A 24,358-nucleotide genomic window follows, 5' to 3' on the forward strand; every position below is an offset into this window, starting at 1 on the left:
CTTTATGGGGTCTCCGGTTAACAGGGTCAGAAAGGATTTTTTCCTCTCCCATGGGGAGGGTTGTTCTTCCTTTCCCTCAGTGAACAGCTAGAACTATCACACATTGCTTATAATTTTTCACAACTTTTGGAAGGGGCGGAAATGGCATTGGGCAGGAGAATTAACATCACCTTGGAGGGAAGTTCATAGTATGGGCTTCTCTTGGTGACCCGATCTGAAGCCAACTAACCTCAGTTGATAGCGTGGCTCCAGATGCCTGGAAAGCACCAGACTGGATCCATTTTACTCTTGCCAACTGCCCGGGTTTCCTCAATAGTCATTCTGAGGCAGTTGTCAATCAACAGGCAGGTGGTTTGAGGAGACTTCGACCCTATCTCCACGGCCATGCCAACACCAATTAGTTGTGGTATTTATTAAGGTTGCATCCTGTTTCCACCCACAACTGTCTTTGGTTCCGCTATTTCCCAAACCTGCCCCCCAGAGGGCAGCACAAGGCGGATACCCCACAAACACTTTGGCAACCACAATGCGCCTTGGGACACATGACGTTCCATTTGATGAATCTTATATTCTTTGTGTGGGATCCCTAGGTGCAGAATGTTCCAGATGAAACTGAAAGTGTTTTTAATGTTTTGTGTGTGTTTTAAAAGTTGTGTATTTGTTCTTATTGTTTTTAATTGCTGTAAACTGCCCAGAGAGCCTTAGCTATGGGACTGTATATGAATGCAAGCAAGCAAGCAAGCAATAATGGAACACAATGTCAAAGCACATTCATCCATTGAGGATCAGCTTAGAGAATGCTAGAGGGAATCTCTTGCTAGAAATGGTGATGCCTCAATCCAATTTCAGCAACAATCCTGAGAGGTACCTTGACATTGAGGGGAAATAGTTGGACTAAGCTCAGCTCTGGTCGTAATATCTGAGGAAGGAGAGTTCAACCCAGATGTTTAATCCTTTTGAAAAGGGTGCTGGAATTGAACTTTGAGACCTTACTCAAACAGGGACCAATCACTGAGACTTTACCCTTTTAGTGTTGATAGCTCTATCTTTCCTAAAATCACTTCTATCTTGAGCAATCCTCACCCAACCGGAATCTAAACCTGATTGCCCCAAAGGAGTAAAACATAAGAGGACCACAACAGATCGTTTTGATGCAGATAGATGAGGTTTATTGTAGGGGAAAGAGGAGTGCAGGGAAGCCTTTCCATGTTGAGCAGCTTCAGAAAGGTGAACAATACATTTTGTGCAGAAGAGTGAAATGACAGATGAATGAGGAGTAAAATGAGACAAGGCATAAGTACACAGAGAATGACAGCTTCTCAGGAAAATGGAAGCATCATAAATCTTGCAGACCTGAGGAATATTCAGAGATACATCAAAGAATGAGCAGTGAATTTGGGATCCCTTGAATTTTGGTCAGAATGCCTTCAGGTTGGCTTGAAAGAAAGGAAGCAAAAAACTCCATATCTAAGAGAGTTGGAGGGAAACCTGAGAGGTGCTTTGAGCAGGCAGGTGTAGGTATGAGTGACAGATGTGATGATCCAGTCTGCTCTTGTTTATCTGGATGGAGAGGCTCAACATTTCTGGCACCAAAACCCATACAATCATCACCTGTGAATCTATTTTGTGCAATTCGGGTACCGTTCTGTTCCATTCCTGTGATGATCATGTTCCCATTCAATGAAGGGGTGATCTTGTTCCGGGATTGTAAAGAAATGAGCATGGTTGCATCAGTGGTGGCAAATGAATTTCAGACCAAAGTTGAGGAAAGCTAAAACCTGAGGACCCTCCATATCTCTGCTCCGGTTTGTTGCTCAGGAGAAATGGGGATGTGCCAACTTCCAAAATTGATATGGGGACTCGACCAGACAGGAGAGGATTCAGGTATGGTCCAGTGGGATAGCGATAATCCTCATGAATTGTAAATTTTAAGGGCACATATATTCTCCCTGATGGGATCACTTCCATCACTCTGATGTTGATAGATGACTTTCCAGTCGAGAAAAAATCTGGGGGAAAAGGGAGTGGAATCATTTAAGCTTGTGAATGTTGACGTGCACTTTAATACTTGTTTGATTTTCATTATTATTATTCAATTTATAACCTGATCTTCCTCCGAGAAGGAGACCAGGGCAGTAACAAAAACACGAAAAGCACCCTAAAACATATGAAAACAAAACATCTTAAAAAACACATTGAAACAGCTTTAAAAACTAATCAAATCCAATCTTATTTTAAGAAGATACCCAGCTTTAAAAATATTTTGAAAAGCAATTCCAAGACAGACTCAGACTAGGAAGGCATCTATGTAAAAGGCTTGTTGAAAGTGGAAGGTCTTCAGTAGGTGCCGAAAATATAACAGAGACTGCGTCTGTCTAATATTTAAGGGAAGGGAATCCCAAAGGGTCGGTGCCACCACACTAAATGTCTGCTTCCTATGTTATGCTGAACAGACAGCAGCAAGGGCAAGGCAAGATTGCACTGGAGGAGGGAGCTCTTTGGCATTCACTGGATGGGGGTGCGGTGTGGTGGAGAGCAAGGAGGTATATTGGTAAAGCGTTGGAGCCTCTCTTTTCCTTCCTGTGCAAGGGTGTGGTGTGAAGTATCACAGGAGTGGAAACTGGTGACATTTCAGATTGAGACCCACAGGGGTTCTCCTGGATGGAAAATGTAATACTTTTCAAGTCTGTACAACAGTATTCAAAGGGAGTAAGTAGGGGTGGTGAAGGTTGCGGTTGGCAAAGGTCACCAAAAGATGTCACCTTTCACACACCTCCAATGTTGACGGGTGGAGTCTGCTCTCCAGCATGGACTTGTGAGAAGACATCCTCGTCATGCTGGCAGAGATCGCTCCCCCAACTGACCTGTGTAAGGGAAAGTGGGTGGGGGGGTAGAAACACAGTACCTCCCATTTTAAATGTGGGGGCATCTGAGTCCAGCTGGAGATGCGCTGTTAAAGGTTCAGTCCAACTCGGACATGTGAAAGCCTCACTTGAATCACCCCATTCCTCTTGCAGAGCATGCAGTGCACAGAACTGATGCCCACCTGTCATCATGAATTTCTTGCCCCTGGATTAGGTCATAAACTAAGGATAAAACAAATCCATCACACTGTTCCTGCAACAATCATATTCTTACATTTTCATTTTCATGTCCTATGGCAAGGGGAGGGGGTGCAGCACATACCTGCCTCACAACACACATGCTCCAATGGTGATTTCTACTGCTCCTCTTTCCATTCATCTAGGGCATGCCTGCAAACTCACTTCTCTTCCTCTGATTTTCTTGCTTCCCTCCACCTACCCTTTGGCCAGTTCCCTCCCCTCCAGCGCCTGCTCTGGAAACCCCCATTCTCTGGAATCCGAGTCAGAAATGACTTTTTGCAGAACCATTGGCTGTGTGTTCATCACCTGTGGCTAATAATGTGAATCCCATCAGGTGTTCATTGTAGCTGCAAGAACACGGTGACTAAGTTTCCCTACATTAAATTCAATGGGGCTTACTGCATGGTTGAATGAGTTTCAGAGTGCATCTTGAGGCAGTGTAAAAAGCCTCCTGCTTAATATTGGAAGGTGAGGGAGATATCAAATGGCTAAATTGTGTCAGCAAATGCTAATCCCTAAAGGGCAGGAAGGCAGGGGTCTCAAAGCATGTCTTGCTTTTACAGAGAGATTAGGGCTGCCTCTCCGTGATGGGTTCCTTTCAAAATGCCTCCTGTATTTTTGGTTGACTCCGTGATGGAAATATGTATATATATATAAATATATATATGCAGTGATCCTCAGTGGTCTGAGCTGCGTGTGTGCCAGTATGTGTTTTTATGTAAATAGCAGGCTTTTACCCTGCATTTCGACCACTGAGATATGACTTAGCACATTGAAAAAGCTACGTTATAGAAATGCATAGTAGATAGGAAAAGTATACCTAGTTCTAACTAACTAACTAAATTGGAGGTGCAATGCCCAGACTTGGGTATTGCCCTCATGGCTCAGGAGAGAGAGCAAAGTCAAAGTTGTCTCCTCTCTCCTCGAACAGAAGAAGAAGAAAAAGACAAAGGAAGGAGGGGCAGGTCAGCTTCCCTGAGTATATCAGTTTAGAATGGAAGGAAGTTCGGTAGAGAAGAGCACAGGTAAAGGTAGGCAAACCTAGTCAGCTGCAGGACCCTAACTCTCTCTCCCTTCTAGAATACAAACAAAAGAACCCAAACAGGAGTTGCTCTTGCCCCACATCCAGCAACTCCTTTATTTTGTAGAGCAGAAACAGCCTCCTAATACACCACTCTTTTACCATCAAAGATTTTCCTTTGCTTGTTGTTTGGAAGATGCAAACTGGAGCGCTCTGTGCCCACATAAAGGAAGCTTCCATATCGCTTGCAGATATTCCTAGATTGACAGTGAAATCCTACCTATGCCTACTCAGAAGCAAACCTCATTGAGCTGAATGGAGCTTGCTCTAGGTAGGGATGCCCATTGCTAACAACGGATTTGATGCCACTGGATCAGGTCACACACCCAGGTAGAATGAAACATATCACACTGTTCCAGTGATCATCATGTTCTTCCATTTTTACGGTGAGCCACACCAAGTCTGTCAGTCGAATCTCAAAATACCCTAGTTTTCTCATTTGCCTCTTCCCAAATTCAATTTCCCAATCTAATATTCCAAACAAATATGATGTAGAGGCACAGAGTGCCTTCACATCCTTTTCTCAGAAAGGATTTATGAAAGACAATTTACCAACAGCAGGAAAAGGTGAGCCCCCAAAATCATGGGACGCCAAAAGACACTGGTGGAAATAACTGAAATGGTGAGAGCATTTATACTATTTCCCGACTTCCATATATTGCATCAGCACTGTTCTTAGAAAACATTTGGATCATTAAGGTATTAAAATCTTAAGAGCACACTGGAAATCCAGCCCAAGACAAGATTGGGACAGGATACAGCATCAACCTGTCTGCTGTAATTAACAACCTAATTGATAGTATTTTAATAGGAAAATGTGACATTCTTTTCTTTGATTATATCCCATTGCTGGTGTACCATTTCAAGATGCTGAATGACACTCCAAAACACTTTAGCTATATAGTTTCATTAAAAATAAATGTGCCTGTAGGAAGTCCTTAAAATGCCAACTCAGGATGTCGATATCAGGACGTTGCCAGGAGGCTGTTGCTATCCTTAACCGAGAGGGAGAGTGGCACTGTGCCATCACTGAACTTCCACCACATCTGAATCTCTCAGTTAGCAGCAGTGGCTCCATGTAGGAAGCCAAGTGAGCAATGGCACGTCACTCTGTCCCACCAAGTGCTACTGGAGTTAAGTCTTCCCCATCCAATGGAGACCTCCCACAAATCTTTGCAGAGATGGAGGTGTACTCCTGGAAATTTAGTAGTACTGTGTCGTACAGAGAGATGCAAAAATCTGTCAGTTATGTTTCCCTCCATTTCTCATTTTTCCAGTCTTAAATTCACTTCTCCAGGTTTCAACAGTAACAAAAATTCCCAAACATTTTCCTGTGAATTTCTCCAGTTGACACTAATGTACACAATTTTGCAAGAGATTCCCTTCGCACAATGCATATTTGCATGTTATTTTCTTGCATGTATTCATTTTGATGACAGTTTCCCTTCACATAATTGGTATTCGTAAAACACTGGTTGGTTAGACTGCATAGAAAAGAACACAGAGAAGTGGGGATTTTGAAATATGGCCGTGTTTCAGTTCTCATATCATTTTGGGAAATGTGAATTTGATAAATTCAGCATTAAAGGTGAATTGAGTTGAGTTTCTCAGCCATTCCTAGTCAGAGCTTGGAAAAGTTGCTGGCCGGGGCTGATGGGAGTTGTAGTTCAAAAAAGTAACTTTTCCAAGCTCTGTCCCTAGTCCTGTTCACTTTAGTCTTGTCCTTTCCCTTTGTCTCTGCTCGAAACATTTTGGATCACAAGGACTCTAAAAACTAAGGAAAAGAAGGCTTCCAATTTCCCCCCTTTTCCCCCTTACGCTAATTGGCAAGTTACAGGAACCCTGTGCCATCATGCATCTAGCATGACTTCTTCAATAATCTCCTGTATGTCCCCACCTTCCTTCCAATACCGGAGGGAACTGGTGAATACCAACAGGTGAGATTGATATATCCAAAATCCATCATTGTAAGAGAAATGGACAAATAAAACCATCATCATCATCAACAACAACAACAAAACAACCTAGATCAGATTGAAAATCAAGGTACCATTGAAGATCTTGTTCTAACGGCATCTGCTAAAAATCTTGCAGATATTTCTGGCACCTTCTGGTCTTGGTCTGCACAAGTAAAACCACATCAAAGTTAGTTGAAGGCCCTGGGAAGGATAATGTTACGGCACGTGCTCTTGGGAGCCTGAGTGTGTGAACTTGCCACCCACATGGCCCATGAAACACACCTCCTTGAGAGGAGGGGGATCTTTTGCTAGGGATAAAAACAAGCAGGTTGCCCTGAAAAGTGACTGAATGGTGCATATATAACCCCCAAATGCAGGTCCACACCAGAGTAAAGCAAAGCTTTCTTTTATTGAGAAAAAGAGAAGGATAGCATTACAAAGTTACTTTTGTGAGTGGCAGCATTAATCATTAATATCCTAACCCATTCATAACTTTAAACTAAACAGATCAAAGAACCCTATTACTATAAAGAGTGACAGGTAGGAGAGATCAGGGCCGGCTCCAGGCATGCGGGGGCCCTTGTGCATCAGCTTGTCATGAGCACCGGTGGGTGGGTGGGTGTGCGCACGCACACACACCCTGTGCCCCCTACCTGTCTAGTCTTTACCATTGCCCTTAATGAAGATGGCGGCCCTGGTTTCCCTACGGGGAATGAAGCCTCCACCACCATCTTTGTTGATGGCACACATGCGTGCTATGCGCACAGATCTCTCCCATCGATTAAGAAGGCGGCAGCGGCTTCAGTACCTTAGGGAAGCTGTGGCCACCATCTTCATTAAGGGCAATGCTAAAAAGCCAGCTGACAGGTAAGGGGGGGCATGGGGGGGCATGGATCGCGGAAGGGGAGCAGAGAGCCCCTCAAGGACTGCTCAGGGGCTCCTGTAGATCCAGAGCCCTCGGGCCAGTGCCCAACCTGGCCGCTCTTTAGAACCGGCCCTGGGAGAGAAGACCTATCCTAGACCCGGAATGGGCAGATGAATGCAGCTGGAGAGAGGTATAAGACCTCTGAACCAAAACCATGAAAAAATCTCTTATTCTCAAGGTTTGCACCGAGACCCTGACTCTCTCCTCGGATCTCTCCCTGCAGTCCTGCCTTGAGAGTGTTGTTTTAGAGTGTGGCTATATGTGTTGGAGCGCAGACCACCATTGCCCCCCTTTCTCCTCTCCTTCTCAGCTTCTTTTCCTAGATTCAAGCCTCCGTCTTAAAAATACTTTTTCTCTCTTCCCCTCCTGCCATGGAGGGGTCTGAGCATCTGGTGAGTTTGTGGTGTGTGTGTGTGTGTGTGTGTGTATGTCTCTTGCTGACCCTGAAAAACTTAGGCTACTTTCTTTGGACAATAGGACTATTCTACTGTGCTGGAGGGAACTCTGCCAAGGAGAACATTTATCCAGTCGCTCTTAGTTAATTTTTGTTTCTTAACGCTCCCTTGTTGTTCTTTGCACAACACCTCTGGAACACATAACCACCCATACCATTCTGTGTGTGTGTGTGTGAGAGAGAGAGAGTGGGGGTGGGAGTTATAGTTCCCGACCTTGAACCTCCTGGGTTCCACTTGAACCAAAATGGAGTTAGGCTATCAAAAGTAACAATAACAACAGTGGAGTAATCAGCTCACTTCTCAAATCTCTAAGGAAAGGACAGAATACCATTACATGGGCTACTGTTCCAACACTACCAACTCTACATGGGCATACACCATTTTACAGTGGAATTCTTCTACAACGCCCTTTTAATATGACTGATGATAATCTGTTCAATCTTGCTCTAGGAAAAGCTCTTTTACATTTAATTCATTCATTAATTTTGTAAATACGGTCCCAGTGAATTCAGATGACTAAGCGGAAAACTGTTACACTATGGGCAGAAATTTCTTATAGCAGCCAAATTGCTTTGTTGTTCAATGTCATAGAGGTGCTCTTTTATGAGAACTCTTGCTTTGTTAGCCCCTAAGATTGCTGCGGTGTTAAACCATAAGAGCAAAGCCTTAAGGAGATGCCAAGTATGTCTGCACTCTGCAGAGACATGGACCCGGACAAGGCTGAGTTGGCAAACACCACACCCTCCACGTGAAACTTTGCAGTCATCCAGCAGTTGTTATGGCTCTGAAGCAGCAAGGACAACATGAATGATGCTCAAAAGTCATTGACGAGAACGCCGAGACTCCCAAAATGAAATAGAAGACAAAAGGTACTTATCTCTTAGATCAAAATGAAAGGGAATGTTCTTGGAACCCAATCTATGGGACTCCCAGCGACCTGGGCTGTGATTGCAGAGATGCTAATTAGTATGAACTAAGCTGGATGCATGCAAAGTTTGCTCTTTGGGAGGGTGGATCAAGCTGCCGAAGGTCTGAAAGAAAACATATCAAAATCTCTGCCCCAGAAGATCTTCTTAACACTGTTATTCACCAACTCTTGTCTCCAGAATCTCTGAGAGACGACCATGTCTGCACTTTTCACCCTCTCCTGGAGGAACTGCTAGAAACTTTTCCTCTTTTTTAAAAAAAATAAATAAATACATGAATAAATATTCCTTCCATGAAAACCATGGATCTAGTTGAAATTTGTCGTGCTTAATCCACTCTGGTCAGAAAGTGGCAAACAGAAGCTCTAAAAACAGTTTAGAATATCATACAAACAGAAGTAAAACACTGATATGTTACCAAAATGCAGAGAATGTCCCCTTGTCATCCCTTCATAGAGCTCTGAATATTCTTCAGGCCTGCAAAAGTGATGATGCTTCCAGTTTCCAGGCAAGGACTGACTTGCTTGCATATCTTTGCAAAAATTTATAATGGTGGAAGACCATTCACATGAGCTACCCTTGACCCTGGGATGCAACCCTAACCACAAGTGAGAATCATGTCATGGCTTGTTAATCCACTCATCCAGTAGTGTAGTGGCAAATTCGGAACTGCCGGGTCCCTGCATGATAGTCACAGCCACACCCCTCCCTCTGCCCCTTTTTTGCTGCTGGGTTGAGAATGAGATCCTTGTTCATGCCTTCTCCCACATCAACAAACGCTGTAGGAGCCAATCAGCATGAAAGGAGAGAGTGTTAGCTACTGAAGAAAGTCTTCAGAGAATTGGTGACATTCAAGTGGTGGACATCTTAGAAGGGCTGGTGTGAGACTGAATCAACTTACTTGGGTGTGAGTTCATTTGTAACAGCTAAAGAAATTGGTTAGGAAGGTTAATGCTGACATCTAATCAGACTCCCATGTGAAAATTTGTTTTTAATTGTGCATTGACACACCAGAATAGAAGGGAATTAGGGTGTGAAATCTGGAATAGGACACCGATGCACAATTCAACTTTCTATAAAAATAAATGGGAAAGTACAGAAATTATTTTTGGAGGGGAAGCATCTTAAAATTATTTATTTGAGGGTTTTTTTCAGAAAAACACCACAATATAACAATATTGGAAAGGTGTTGCTTGAAATAATTGAAAGGAGACACAGGAATGACCATGGGAACATAGGATTTATAGTCTCATATATGACCACGGGAATATATTATTAAGAACATGGATTCTGATGTACAGAAAAAATATGGACTACCTATGTAATGAGAAATTTCTATCAGAAATCAGGATTAAGCTAGGACTGGGGAGGGCTGCTATGAGAGAACTAGAAAAGGTCCTGATATGCAAAGATGTATCACTGAACAAGTCAGGATTATTTAGACCATGTCATTCCCAATTTTTATGTATGGATGTGAGAGTTGGACTGTGAAAAAAGCAGATAAGAAAAAATTCAACCCATTTGAAATGTGGTGTTGGAGGAGAGCTTTGTGCATATTATGGACTGCAAAAAAGATAAAGAATTGGGTGTTAGAACAAATTAAACCCGTGCTATCACTAGAAGCTAAAATGATGCAACTGAGGTTATCATACTTTGGACACATAATGAGAAGACGTGATTCACTAGGAAAGACAGTAATAGTGGGAAAAACAGAAGGGAGTAGAAAGAGGAAGGCCAAACAAGAGATGGATGGATTCCATGAAGGGATCATAGTATAACATCCTGCCTTGAGTTTCTGAAAGAGCAATCTCAGCACCATCACTGCACATAAATAGTTATACTCACCCAATATTAACACAAACTCAGTATTTTGCATACAAACATTCTGTATGCATTTGTCAATGGTTCTTGTCACCAAATGTGGAAAATTCCAGTTCATCTTCAATGGTCTCAAATGCAGAACAGCTGAAATTATCCTCTAGTTTCAATAACCTGCATATTTGAAAGTCACCACCATCCTATTCCAAAGGGTTCATCAAACCTGTTCATTATTTCTCAAGAAATTATTATTGTTAAATTTTCTACCTCTGCCTTCCAGAGAGAGCCGAGGAAAGCAAACAATAGACAGAACACACACAAAAAACACTGAAAACATCTCAAAAACAATATATAATAAAATCATATTAAAATATATTTTAAAAAAGAAGTAACTATCTATAAAAACAATTTTAAAAGCATTTCCAACACAGACACAGACTGGGATAAGGTCTCTACTTAAAAGGCTTGTTGAAAGAGGAAGATCTTCAGTAGGCACTGAAAAGACAACAGAGATGGAGTCTGTATAATATTTAAGGGGAGGGAATTCCAAAGGGTCGGTGCCACTACACTCAAGGTCCACTTCCTATATTGTGCAGAGTGGACCTTTGGATAACGGTGTCTGCAGGAGACCCTCACCTGCAGAGCGCAGTGATCAACAGGATATGTAAGGGGTAAGATGACCTTTCAAGTAACCTTGTCCCAAGTTGTGTAGGGCTCCGTACACTGAAACCAGCACCTTGCTTTTAATTTCTTCATGTATCCTGGCAACTACAGCATCAAAACCATTGAACCCTTGACCCATGAATCTTTGAACTGGGTTTGAAATATTTTCAATTTCATTTGCACATGACCTTCCTGTCCTCTAAGAGTCAGCAGAATAATATGCATGTCTCTTCAAAAGTGATTCCCACAGAGTTCAGTGGGAACAACACACATCTATATATATGAAGCCACCTCTCAGCAATCCTGGGTTTCTTCCTTGTCACTGCAAACGCTGTATCACCTGTATGTCCCTCAGGGAGACAGCTACCTTCAAAAGCAATAGGGCAAGCAGAACATGTTACATCAAGCCCAAGGTCACCCTGAGCTAGGAGCCAAATCCTGAAAGAACCTATATCTTAGGAGACAGATCCTAGGAGAAGGAAGCCTATAGAAAGCTAGTTTTCAACACCACCCTAGCAGGAAAGCTTCAGGGGACACTGTAAACAAGGCTAAATTCCAGTCGGAGAGAAGGGGGAAAAGGAAACTCCACCGACACATACAGGGAGAGAGTCAGCTCAGTCCTTGCTAAAAAGGGCAGCTTCAGCCTTCCTGAAACACAACCACAAGCTCTGTTTCCCTAGGTTAAATAAACGTCAGGCTGTTCTAGGTGGGAAAACAACAAACAAAAAAGACTTGCCTGGAAGGTGCAGCCCCTTGCTTAGATTAAAAGCAGCCAAAAACTTAAACAGCCCTGCCCCTTGCTCAGGAAGGAAGCCTGCCTTCCTGCCTTCAAAGGAAGGAAGTCTGAGATAATCCTAAAGAGGTAAGCCCCAGCTGATAGTTGAGCCATCAGCCTCAAGTAACACATCATTGGCTGGCAGCAGTAGCTGGGAGGAACCAGCCACACATATAAAGTCAGAGCACCCTAGTGAGGGAGCCTGCTCCATGAGCTAGAGGGAGCCCCAGCTGACGAAGTATCAAGGCCCCAGCTGACAAAGCATCAAGGCGAGTTAAGCAGCAGAGCGAAAAGAGGGTAAGTAGCTCCCATTTATTCCATTATTTAATTGAAGTAAAACAGCTCAGAGCAATAAGTAATAAGGGCAGCCCAAGGTCACCCTGAGCTAGGAGCCAAATCCTGAAAGAACCTATATCTTAGGAGACAGATCCTAGGAGAAGGAAGCCTATAGAAAGCTAGTTTTCAACACCACCCTAGCAGGAAAGCTTCAGGAGACACTGTAAACAAGGCTAAATTCCAGTAGGAGAGAAGGGGGAAAAGGAAACTCCACCGACACATACAGGGAGAGAGTCAGCTCAGTCCTTGCTAAAGCGTCAAGGCCCCAGCTGACAAAGCGTCAAGGTGAGTTAAGCAGCAGAGCGAGTTCGGCAGCAGGGCGAGGAGGCCAGGGCCCCCCACTCTGCCCGTCTGTTCCCTGACCTCAACTAAACCGCAGTCTCCAACCCATTGATGTAATAAACCTTAAACAAAACTATGCAGGTAAGAAGCCAACAGGGGTGTGGGGGCTTTCCAGTGTTTTGCACCGCCTGCAGCATGTACGACTATCTGCCTGTTGGACAGAAGTCGTGGGTATGCTCTCGGTGCAATGAGCTCCTGGCTCTCCGGGAACGACTTCATTTCCTTGAGGCCAAGGTGGCGGACCTGGAAAAGCTGAGAGAGGCAGAGAGGTGTGTGGAGGAGGCCTTCAGGGACATTATAGCTGTGTCCCACTCCAACGATGATAGCTCTCCTGCTATAATGGACAACGATGGTCTCGGGGAAGGAGAGCATCCAGCTGAGGAAGAGGGAAACGATCCCTTAGAAGGGACCCATTCCTTGGGGGATGAGCAGCTATCCTCTTGTGCCGAGAATATATCTCCAGGGGGTGGAGGGATCCTTGTAGTGGGTGATTCGATCATTAGGAACATAGACAGTGGGGTGTGTGATGGGCCTGTAGACCGCAAGGTGTTTTGCCTGCCTGGTGCGAAGGTTGCGGATATCGCCCGTCGTTTAGATAGTTTGGTAGACAGTGCTGGGAAGGAGTCAGTGGTCGTGGTGCACGTTGGCACCAACGACATGGGGAAATGCAGCCGTGAGGTCCTGGAAGCAAAATTTAGGTTGCTAGGTAGGATGCTGAAAGCCAGGACCTCCAAGGTGGCTTTCTCTGAAATGCTACCGGTTCCATGCGCAGGACCAGCCAGACAGGCCCAGCTTCGCAGTCTCAATGCGTGGATGAGACGATGGTGTCGGGTGGAAGGGTTCGGATTTGTTAGGCACTGGGGAACATTTTGGGACAAGCCGGGCCTGTACAAAAGGGATGGGCTCCACTTGAACCAGAATGGAACCAGACTGCTGGCACTTAAAATTAAAAGGTAGCAGAGCAGCTTTTAAACTGACTGAGGGGGGAAACCCGACAGGAGCTGAGAAAGGTCCGGTTCGGAATAAACCTCCCCCCTGGGATAAAAACCAAAGAAATGATGAAATTTTAAAAGGGGTAGGCCTAGAAGTAGGCATTGTGAGAGCAGGGGCACAGGATATAAATTCAGAAGAGCAAAATTACCACAGGCCTAACCACAAGTGCCAAAGACACTTGAAGAGAGACACTGCTTACAAGTGCCTATACGCTAATGCTAGGAGCCTCCGAACCAAGATGGGAGAACTGGAGTGCTTGGTCTTAGAGAAGAGCATTGATATAGTGAGCATAACCGAGACCTGGTGGAATGGAGAAAACCAGTGGGATACGGTTATCTCTGGATATAAACTATATCGGAAGGACAGGGAAGGACGTATTGGTGGCAGAGTCGCTCTATACGTGAAAGAAGGCATTGAATCCAGCAAGCTCGAAACCCCAAAAGAGGCAGACTCCTCCAAAGAATTGTTGTGGGTGGTGATACCGTGCCCCAGGAGGGACTTAATACTGGGAACGATCTATCGTCCCCCCGATCAAATTGCTCAGGGAGACCTTGAGATGAGATATGAAATTGAGGAAGCATCCAAACTAGGAAATGTGGTAGTAATGGGTGACTTCAACTACCCGGACATAGACTGGCTGCATATGTGTTCCAGTCATGACAAAGAAGCAAAGTTTCTAGATATTCTAAATGACTATTCCCTAGATCAGTTGGTCATGGAACCGACCAGAGGGACGGCAACCCTGGACTTAATCCTCAGTGGGACCGGGACCTGGTGCGAGATGTAAGAGTTGTTGAACCGATTGGGAGCAGTGACCACAGTGCTATTAAATTAAACATACATGTAACTGGCCAATTGCCAAGAAAATCCAACACGGTCACATTTGACTTCAAAAGAGGAAACTTCACAAAAATGAGGGGATTGGTCAAAAGAAAGCTGAAAAACAAAGTCCAGAGGGTCACATCAATCGAAAATGCTTGGAAGTTGTTTAAAAACACTATATTAGAAGCTCAACTGGAGTGCATACCGCAGATCAGAAAAGGTACCGCCAGGGCCAAGGAGATGCCAGCATGGTTAACGAGCAAAGTCAAGGAAGCTCTTAGAGGCAAAAAGTCTTCCTTCAGAAAATGGAAGTCTTGTCCGAATGAAGAAAATAAAAAAGAACATAAACTCTGGCAAAAGAAATGCAAGAAGACAATAAGGGATGCTAAAAAAGATTTTGAGGAGCACATTGCTAAGAACATAAAAACCAACAACAAAAAATTCTATAAATACATTCAAAGCAGGAGACCATCTAGGGAGACAATTGGACCCTTGGATGATAAGGGAGTCAAAGGTGTACTAAAGAACGATAAGGAGATTGCAGAGAAGCTAAATGAATTCTTTGCATCTGTCTTCACAGTGGAAGATATAGGGCAGATCCCTGAACCTGAACTAACATTTGCAGGAAGGGATTCTGAGGAACTGAGACAAATAGTGGTAACGAGAGAGGAAGTTCTAAGCTTAATGGACAATATAAAAACTGACAAATCACCGGGCCCGGATGGCATCCACCCGAGAGTTCTCAAAGAACTCAAAGGTGAAATTGCTGATCTGCTAACTCAAATATGTAACTTGTCCCTTGGGTCCTCCTCCGTGTCTGAGGACTGGAAAGTGGCAAATGTAATGCCAATCTTCAAAAAGGGATCCAGAGGGGATCCCGGAAATTACAGGCCAGTTAGCTTAACTTCTGTCCCTGGAAAACTGGTAGAAAGTATAATTCAAGCTAGATTAACTAAGCACATAGAAGAACAAGCCTTGCTGAAGCAGAGCCAGCATGGCTTCTGCAAGGGAAAGTCCTGTCTCAGTAACCTATTAGAATTCTTTGAGAGTGTCAACAAGCATACAGATAGAGGTGATCCAGTGGACATAGTGTACTTAGACTTTCAAAAAGCATTTGACAAGGTACCTCACCAAAGGCTTCTGAGGAAGCTTAGCAGTCATGGAATAAGAGGAGAGGTCCTCTTGTGGATAAGGAATTGGTTAAGAAGCAGAAAGCAGAGAGTAGGAATCAACGGACAATTCTCCCAATGGAGGGCTGTAGAAAGTGGAGTCCCTCAAGGATCGGTATTGGGACCTGTACTTTTCAACTTGTTCATTAATGACCTAGAATTAGGAGTGAGCAGTGAAGTGGCCAAGTTTGCTGACGACACTAAATTGTTCAGGGTTGTTAAAACAAAAAGGGATTGCGAAGAGCTCCAAAAAGACCTCTCCAAACTGAGTGAATGGGCAGAAAAATGGCAAATGCAATTCAATATAAACAAGTGTAAAATTATGCATATTGGAGCAAAAAATCTGAATTTCACATATACGCTCATGGGATCTGAACTGGCGGTGACCGACCAGGAGAGAGACCTCGGGGTTGTAGTGGACAGCACGATGAAAATGTCGACCCAGTGTGCGGCAGCTGTGAAAAAGGCAAATTCCATGCTAGCGATAATTAGGAAAGGTATTGAAAATAAAACAGCCGATATCATAATGCCGTTGTATAAATCTATGGTGCGGCCGCATTTGGAATACTGTGTACAGTTCTGGTCGCCTCATCTCAAAAAGGATATTATAGAGTTGGAAAAGGTTCAGAAGAGGGCAACCAGAATGATCAAGGGGATGGAGCGACTCCCTTACGAGGAAAGGTTGCAGCATTTGGGGCTTTTTAGTTTAGAGAAAAGGCGGGTCAGAGGAGACATGATAGAAGTGTATAAAATTATGCATGGCATTGAGAAAGTGGATAGAGAAAAGTTCTTCTCCCTCTCTCATAATACTAGAACTCGTGGACATTCAAAGAAGCTGAATGTTGGAAGATTCAGGACAGACAAAAGGAAGTACTTCTTTACTCAGCGCATAGTTAAACTATGGAATTTGCTCCCACAAGATGCAGTAATGGCCACCAGCTTGGATGGCTTTAAAAGAAGATTAGACAAATTCATGGAGGACAGGGCTATCAATGGCTACTAGCCATGATGGCTGTGCTCTGCCACCCTAGTCAGAGGCAGCATGCTTCTGAAAACCAGTTGCCGGAAGCCTCAGGAGGGGAGAATGTTCTTGCACTCAGCTCCTGCTTGCGGGCTTTCCCCAGGCACCTGGTTGGCCACTGTGAGAACAGGGTGCTGGACTAGATGGGCCACTGGCCTGATCCAGCAGGCTCTTCTTATGTTCTTATGTTAAACAGAACGTCACCTGCAGGTCCTGGAATATCCCTGAGTCATCGAATGCAAAAGACCAAGACGTCTTTCCATGAGGATTTTTTCTTAAAAAAATGGAAAATTGCTGCAGAACTGTTGTGAACTAAATGTAAGATTAGAAAAATGAGAAACTCAGAGGACCATCATTGACAGAATCTTCAATCCCTATATATGACAAATCTCAGAATGTTTCCAGAAAATACTTTCTCAGGTTTTTCCTCCCCTCAGCTCAAGTTTGAACATCTTAGCTAGCTGAGCACTCCATACCCTGGAACACCATTCCTCTGAATTCTATCATCACATATATGCTGATCATAGTATAAGATCCTGCCTTGGTTTCTGAAAGAGCAATCACAGCACCATCACTGCACATCAAATGTTATACTCTTGTGTTGGGTTAGCGGGACAGACTGGGGATTCTGTTGGTGTACCGCCCACCCCGCTGCCCAACAGTCTCCCTAGCTGAGCTGACGGAGGTGGTCCCGGGTGTACTGTTGAGATCCCCCAGACTGTTGGTAGGCAAGTCTAGCCACCTGGAGGACCCTAACTCTCTCTTCCTTCTGGAATACAAACAAAAGAACCCAAACAGGATTTGCTCTTGCCCCACTTCCAGCAACTCCTTTTTTGTTTGTAGAGCAGAAACAACCTCCTAATACAACACTCTTTTACCTTTGCTTGTTGTTTGGAAGATGCAATCTGGACCGCCTTGTGCCTGCATGAGGGAAGCTTGCATATCCCTTGCAGATATTCCTAGACTGGCAGTGAAATCCTACCTATGCCTACTCAGAAGCAAACCTCATTGAGTTGAATGGAGCTTGATCTAAGTAGGGATGCCCATTGCTAATAATGGACTTGATGCCACTGGATCAGGTCGCACACCCAGGTTGAATCAAGTGCATCACACTGTTCCAGTGATCAGCATGTTCTTCCGTTTTCTCGGTGGGTCACACCTAATATGTGAGTCGAATCTCAAAATACCCTAGTTTTCTCATTTGCCTCTTCCCAAATTCAGTTTCAAATACCAAAATCCCAAGCAAATATGCTCCAGAGGCACAGAGTACCTTCCCACCCTCTTCTCACAAAGCATTTATGTAAAGACAACTTACGAACAGCAGGAAAAGATGAGCCCCAAAAACTGCAGCAAGCCAAAAGACACTGGTGGAAATAGCTGAAATGGTGAGAGCATTTATACTGTTTCCCGACTTCCATATATTGCGTTAGCACTGCTCTGAGAAAACATCCGGATCATTATAATTTTAAGAGCACATTGTAAATCCAGCCCATGACAAGATTGGGACAGGATACAGCATCAACCTGTCTGCTGTAATTAACAACCTAAATTATAGTATTTTAATTGGAAAAAGTGACATTCTTTCCCTTGAAGTTATGCCATTGTTGGTGTACCATTTCAAGATGCTGAATGACACTCTGAAGCACTTTAGATATATAGTTTCATGAAAAGTAAATGTTCATCTAGAAAGACCTTAAAATGCCAACTGTGGATGTCGATATCAGGACGTTGCCAGGAGGCTGTTGCTATCCTTAACCGAGAGGGAGAGTGGCACTGTGCCATCACTGAACTTCCACCACGTCTGAATCTCTCAGTTAGCAGCAGTGGCTCCATGTAGGAAGCCAAGTGAGCAATGGCACGTCACTCTGTCCCACCAAGTGCTACTGGATTTAAGTCTTCCCCATCCAATGGAGACCTCCCACAAATCTTGTGCAGAGATGGAGGTGTACTCCTAGACATTTAGTAGTACTGAATGATATGAAGGAGGGAAATCCCTCTAAATGCTTTACAAAGAATATAAAATATAAACTGAAATCAGAGCTTGGAAGTAACTCGTTATATTTAACGAGTTACTTATAATTCGTTACAATTTTAAGTAACGAGTGGGTAATTCCATTACATTTGGCAAGTAACGGAACGACTAGTAATTTCCCTACTTTTCAGCTGCAACTCTAACGTTTCCACGTTAGGTTGCACGTTACTTGGGGGCGGGAACAAGGGGAAGTCAGCTCCTGGCTGTGATTGGTGAACACAAGACATGTGCCTCGCACTGATTGGACCTCTGCGCAGACTCTCTCTTCCCTCGTGATCTGTGTTAGGATGCACGAGGGAAGAGGTGAATAGGCTGAGAGGACAAAATGGACGCCGGAGGAAAAAGCCAGGGCAAGGACAATGGAGGAGAAGGCAGCAGCAGAATGACGAAGAGCTGTGGAGGTGAGTGACAATGATTTGTGTGTGTGTGTGTGTGTGTGTGTGCCCCCCCCCGCAGCACCTTCTGCCTACTCAGAGCAGAGTAGGAACTTCGGCCTAGAGCTTGGAAAAGTTACTTTTTTGAACTACAACTCCCATCAGCCCTGGGCAACGTGGCCACTGGATTAGGCTGATGGGAGCTGTAGTTCAAAAAAGTAACTTTTCCAAGCTCTACGCTTCCTTCCCCCCTTTTTGAACTCTCCCCCTTGTTCCCATGCATACATGTGTGCTGTATTTATCCAGACAGAGCACTCCTGCCTTTTAAAATGCCGGCTAGCTTTTTATTGTATATTTATTTGAACTCCATCTTTCATTTTATTTGTATTTTTGTCCTGTTTAATCACAAGACTGAATTGTATGTGGGACAAAAACTGTCTCAGTAATAATAATAATAATAATAATAATAATAATAATAACACATCATTAGGCGTATAAGAAATGGCTTAAGGCTGATTTTTTTGTTCTTGGCAGAGATGAGGTGAGAAGTAGGGTCCTTGCAGCTCCTCCTCTCAGTCCCCCAGCTCTCAAACTCATGTTCTGTGAGAAAGAGAGAGATTCCCAGTCCCAGAGAGAGACAACTCCTGTAAACCCCATTGTCATTTGAATTTGGCTAATGAATGCTTTATTCTTTCATCAGAACTTTAGCAGTAGTACTAAAATATTAATAAAAAAGAAAAGGGAAAGAAAAAATACTTTACATACATCATTCAGCTGTATTTGCTAATTATAGATATAGATATAAAAGATAAACGGCATTTTGTCAAAAGTATTTTTGTCTACATTTTATACCTCATCCTTGGTTTTCCAAGCTTGGCATGGAATGCTTCTCATACAGAATTAATTTGAAATGCTGCATATTTATTATCATAATCATCATATTCAAAATAAAAAATATATGTACCACCTTCAAGTTGATTCCAACTTATGGTGACCCTATGAATAGGGTTTTCATGAGGCTGAGAGGCAGTGACTGGCCCAAGGTCACCCAGTGAGCTTCATGGCTATGTGGGGATTTGAACCCTAGTCTCATTTTGTTCTCACAACAACCCTGTGAGATAGTAGGTTAGACTGGTCCAGGCAGGGTTATTCAGTGAGCAAAACTGATGCAAATAGGATCTCTTTTAATTGTGCTATCAACCTGCTTACTTCCACTCTGACTGGGGGATCTTGCAGCATGAGGAAGAGATGGGGGCACATCACAGCTGAAGTTCACCCATATAGGAGCATTATCTCTTGTTTATTACAGAGACGCCTGTTGCAGGTTTTGCTGCTGAGAGCAGCAGTCAGTTAGTGCGGCTACTTGAGTCACAGCTTGTTGATCCTGAGGAGGCAAAACTAGAAAGTGAGGTTCAGAAAGGAGGCCCTGTGCATGAGGAGGAGGAGGGCATGAAGCAGTGCCAGTTGCCCACAGCCACATCTGCAGAACAGCAAGTACCATGGTTTGGCTTTGAGAAAGCTTGTACATTTGTGAGCCAGAGTGGGAAAAATGTTGTGGTACGATGCAATTACTGCCTTCCAAGGATCAAAAATCTGAGATCAGCTGTTTCCTCCTCATCCAATGTGAAGAAACATTTTGAGGTAAGCCTTTGTCATGCTGGTCCTCAAAGAGTGTCCATTGTCTATTTATGTTTAAATTGTGAAGTTCCTCTTCCATTTTTTCTTGGATTCATGCTTTGTTCTTCTTCCTCAGAGGGCACACCCTGAGAAGCTGAGAGCAATTGAAGAAGCAATAAAGGCAAGGAGACGTGGCCTTCCTGAACCAATGCATGACACCCCTCCTCCCAAAATGCTGAAGCAGCAGCAGACAACCCTTGAGAGGTGGGGATCTGGCAGGGAGCCTGTCACCCAGAGCAATCTCGACAGGAGAATCATTGATTTCATTGTAGAGGAGACATTACCACCTCAGACTGTGGACAAACCATCACTCATTAATCTGGTTTGCATTGGACTCCCCAAAGATCTCACCATCATATGTGCCAAGACTCTGAGAGACAGAATTGAGAAGAGAGCATGCCACATGAGAGAAACTCTTGCAAACCGAATGGGTGCTGTGGCATATATAGCAACCACTGCAGATTGTTGGACCAATGGCAAGAAGAGTTACTTTGGGGTAACAGCCCACTGGATCAACCCAACTACCCTGAAACGTGAGGTCGGGGCCTTGGCTTGTAAGCGTCTGAAGGGGCGCCATACATACGATGTCCTTTCAAAAGCACTGCATGATGTACATGTGCAGTACAGGATCCACAACAAAGTTATGTGCACTACTACAGACAATGGCTCCAACTTTGTGAAAGCGTTCAGAGTTTTCATGGCCAAAGAACCAGTGGAAGCTGCAGGCACCAGTGACGATGATGGTGATAACCAGGAGGAGGAGGAGGCTGAGGTGGAGTTTGTGCCTATCTGTGAGATCCTGGACACAGGACCTGAGGCAGAGGAAGAAGCTGCAGACTCAGGAGAGGATTTTGTTTTACCACCACACCAGAGATGTGCTAGCCACACCCTCAACCTTGTGGCAACACAAGACATAGAGGCCATGCTTTCTGACTCCTCCAAAAGTAGTCTTCTTGGTCCTTTCAAGAAACAGTTTCGTTCCTTGATGGGAAAGTGCAGCAAGTTGTGGTCCAAGCAGAACCAGTCAGCCCAGATTGCTGAGTATATCCATGCGCAATGTGGTGTGTATCTGAAGGTACCGAATAAGACCAGGTGGAATTCCACCTTTGATGTGTTGAAGCAACTACATGAGCTCCTGTCAACTGTGCCACTAAAAATGCATGCCATAATGGACCGCTGCTCCTTGTCCAGGATCACAGCTGCTGAGATTGAAGTGGTACAGGAATACACAGAGATTATGGAGCCACTAGCCCAGTCCCTAGATATCCTGCAACGGGAGAACGGCATGTTCATGGGGTATTTGCTACCAACGCTCTGCAATCTGGACCACAAGTTAGAAGGACTGGAAAACAAACCTGAGAGGTACACATACTGTTTTCAGCTGCTGAGAGGTGTGCGCGAAGCCCTAAGAAAGCGGTTTGCAGCTATCTGGGAGGACAAGAGGCTTCTTCTGGCAGCCTGCCTACACCCTCGCTTCAAACTAGATTGGCTGGAATCGTGTCAGGCCACCACCCATACCAACAAGTAAAAACATTAGGGAAGCCCTTTGGGTGGATTACTCCAAGGGAAATGTTGTCTCAAGGGAGGCATCAGAGGGCTTAAGGTGGCAGGCAGGGGCTGGTCCTTTTCTTCCTGGGGCTCCTCATCACAACCTTGGGTTGCTGCAGGTAATCCTTAAGGGTCTGCTGTGCTGCCCCATGAGTATGGTGACTTGGTCACCTTCCTACCTTCCATGTCATCATCCACAGGCTCAGGCTGGACCCTGAACCAGGGGACATGACAAGCATCAGGAAATGAAGAGCAGATGATGGTTTCCTAACATATATGTGTTAACATATCCTCTCTCTTTCTTAGATACACAATGGAAGCCTTGCTGAAAGCTGAAATAAAGATGGGTGTACTTAATGAGGACAGTGATCAGTCTTCAGATAAAGACCAGGAAGGAGATGACTTAGAAGATGATTTCTTTAACTTTCTGCAAGAAGTCAGCAGTGCACACTGCTGAGGAGGAACTGGTGAGGTACCTGAGGTCTCCCAGCAGGGAAGTGTCATCACTCCATGGCTTTCCACGTGTGCTGCGGTGTTTTTTGCAGCACAATACAGGCATGCCTTCAAGCGCCGCAGTAGTACGCCTGTTCAGTACTGGTGGCAACGTAATGACTGTAAAAAGACATTCCTTGTCTGACATGCTCTTTGAGCATCTTGTTCTTTTGAGACATAACAGAAACATATTATAAAAGCATTTCAAGTGTAAAATTTGATTTCAAGAGTTGGGGTATCTCCATTGCTTGGGGGGATGTGAGATTCTGTTATGCCATTATGTTAATCTTATGGATAATTTTTTTAATTCTACTACCCCCTGTGTGTGTGTTTATTTTTAATATTGTTTTAGGCTTCTTAGATGTGCAGCAGCCAAGGCCAGCACCTTGTAGGAGTTTTTTTAAAAAAGTAACTGAAATGTAATTGTAGTGATTACTTTTGAGAAAAAGTAAAGTAATCAGTTACTTTCAGAGCAATTGTAATTGTAACGGCAATTACTACTTTTTGGGGCCAAGTAATTGTAACTGTAATTTATTACTTTTTAGAAGTAATCTTCCAAGCTCTGACTGAAATTCTCAATCAAAGTCAACATTTTTGAATGTATAGTGTGCTAGAGTTTCACATTATTAAAACAAGACAGTGCCTTAGCCCTCCCCCGCACTCTCCTACCACCTTTTGCCCTCATGCCCCACTTTTTTTGAGGGGAAGGGATGTTTACAACATTTTCATTTCTGACGCTCAGTCGTTTGGCATGTTTTCCAGTGTTAGTGTTCCTTTGCTCAGATAAGTGTTAAGTTTTGGTCCTCTGAAAATGGTTCTGTTAGGGGAAAGTGCGCAAATAAATAAATATATGAGTCAAAATTACATATGAGTTCCTGCTGGGAGGAAGGGCGGAATATCAACCAAATAATAAATAAATAAATAAATAAAAATGTGCTCATTAGGAGAAATTTGCACTAATATACAGGAGAATTTCCATGAGGACTTTTTTTTTTAAGAAATAGAAAATTGCTGCAAAAATGTTGAGAACTAAATGTAAGGTTGGAAAAATGAGAAACTCAGAGGACCAAAACTGACAGCATTTTCAATCCCTCTATATGAAAAATCTCAGAATGTTTCCAGAAAACGGCTTCTCAGAATTATTGCCTCAGCTCAAGTTTGAACATCTTCGTGAGCTGGCTGAGCATCCATACCCTAGAACATCACTCCTCTGAATTCCACCACCACCTTACATGCAGATCATGGTCTAAGGTCCTGCCTTAGGTTTCTGAAAGAGCAACCACACCACCACCACTGCACATACAATGTTATACTCGCCCTATGTTAACAGAAACTCTGTATTTTGCATGCGGACCATCAGTTTGCATTCGTCCATGATTTTTGTCAGCGAATGGGGAGAATTCCAGTTCATCTAAATGGTCTCAAGTCACCTGGTCCCAAGCTGTGTAGGGCTTTGCACACCAACACCAGCACCTTGTTTGTTATTCCTTCATGTATCCTGGCAACTACAACATCAAAACCATTGAATCCTTGACCTGTGAATCTTTCAAATATTTTCAATTTCATTTGCAGATGACCTTCCTGTCCTCTAAGAATCAGCAGAATAATAGGCATCTCTCTACAAAAGAGATTCCCACGGTGGGAATGTGTATATATACATACACTTACCTAGAGTAGGAAGAGCAGATATTCCGGAGACAAGAGTTGGTGAATGACACTGTTAAGAAGACCTTCTGTGGCAGTGACTTTTATATGTTTTCTTTCAGACCTTCGACAGCTTGATCCACCCTCCGAAAGTGCAAACTTTGCACGCATCCAGCTTAGATCATACTAATTAGCGTCTCTGG

General features: G+C 43.9%; 1 long non-coding RNA gene across 1 annotated transcript; it reads right to left on the minus strand.

Annotated features, from left to right (window-relative positions):
• Window positions 1–1,143: 1,143 nt before the first annotated feature.
• On the minus strand, window positions 1,144–24,358 carry LOC133382434 (uncharacterized). Its single transcript, XR_009761957.1, has 2 exons — window positions 24,180–24,358; window positions 1,144–2,009 (listed from the first exon to the last, which is right to left on the minus strand). It is a non-coding gene; the product is annotated as an uncharacterized LOC133382434 (long non-coding RNA).

The sequence above is a fragment of the Rhineura floridana genome, chromosome 3 (assembly GCF_030035675.1).
Source record: "Rhineura floridana isolate rRhiFlo1 chromosome 3, rRhiFlo1.hap2, whole genome shotgun sequence".
Taxonomy (NCBI): Eukaryota; Metazoa; Chordata; class Lepidosauria; order Squamata; family Rhineuridae; genus Rhineura; species Rhineura floridana.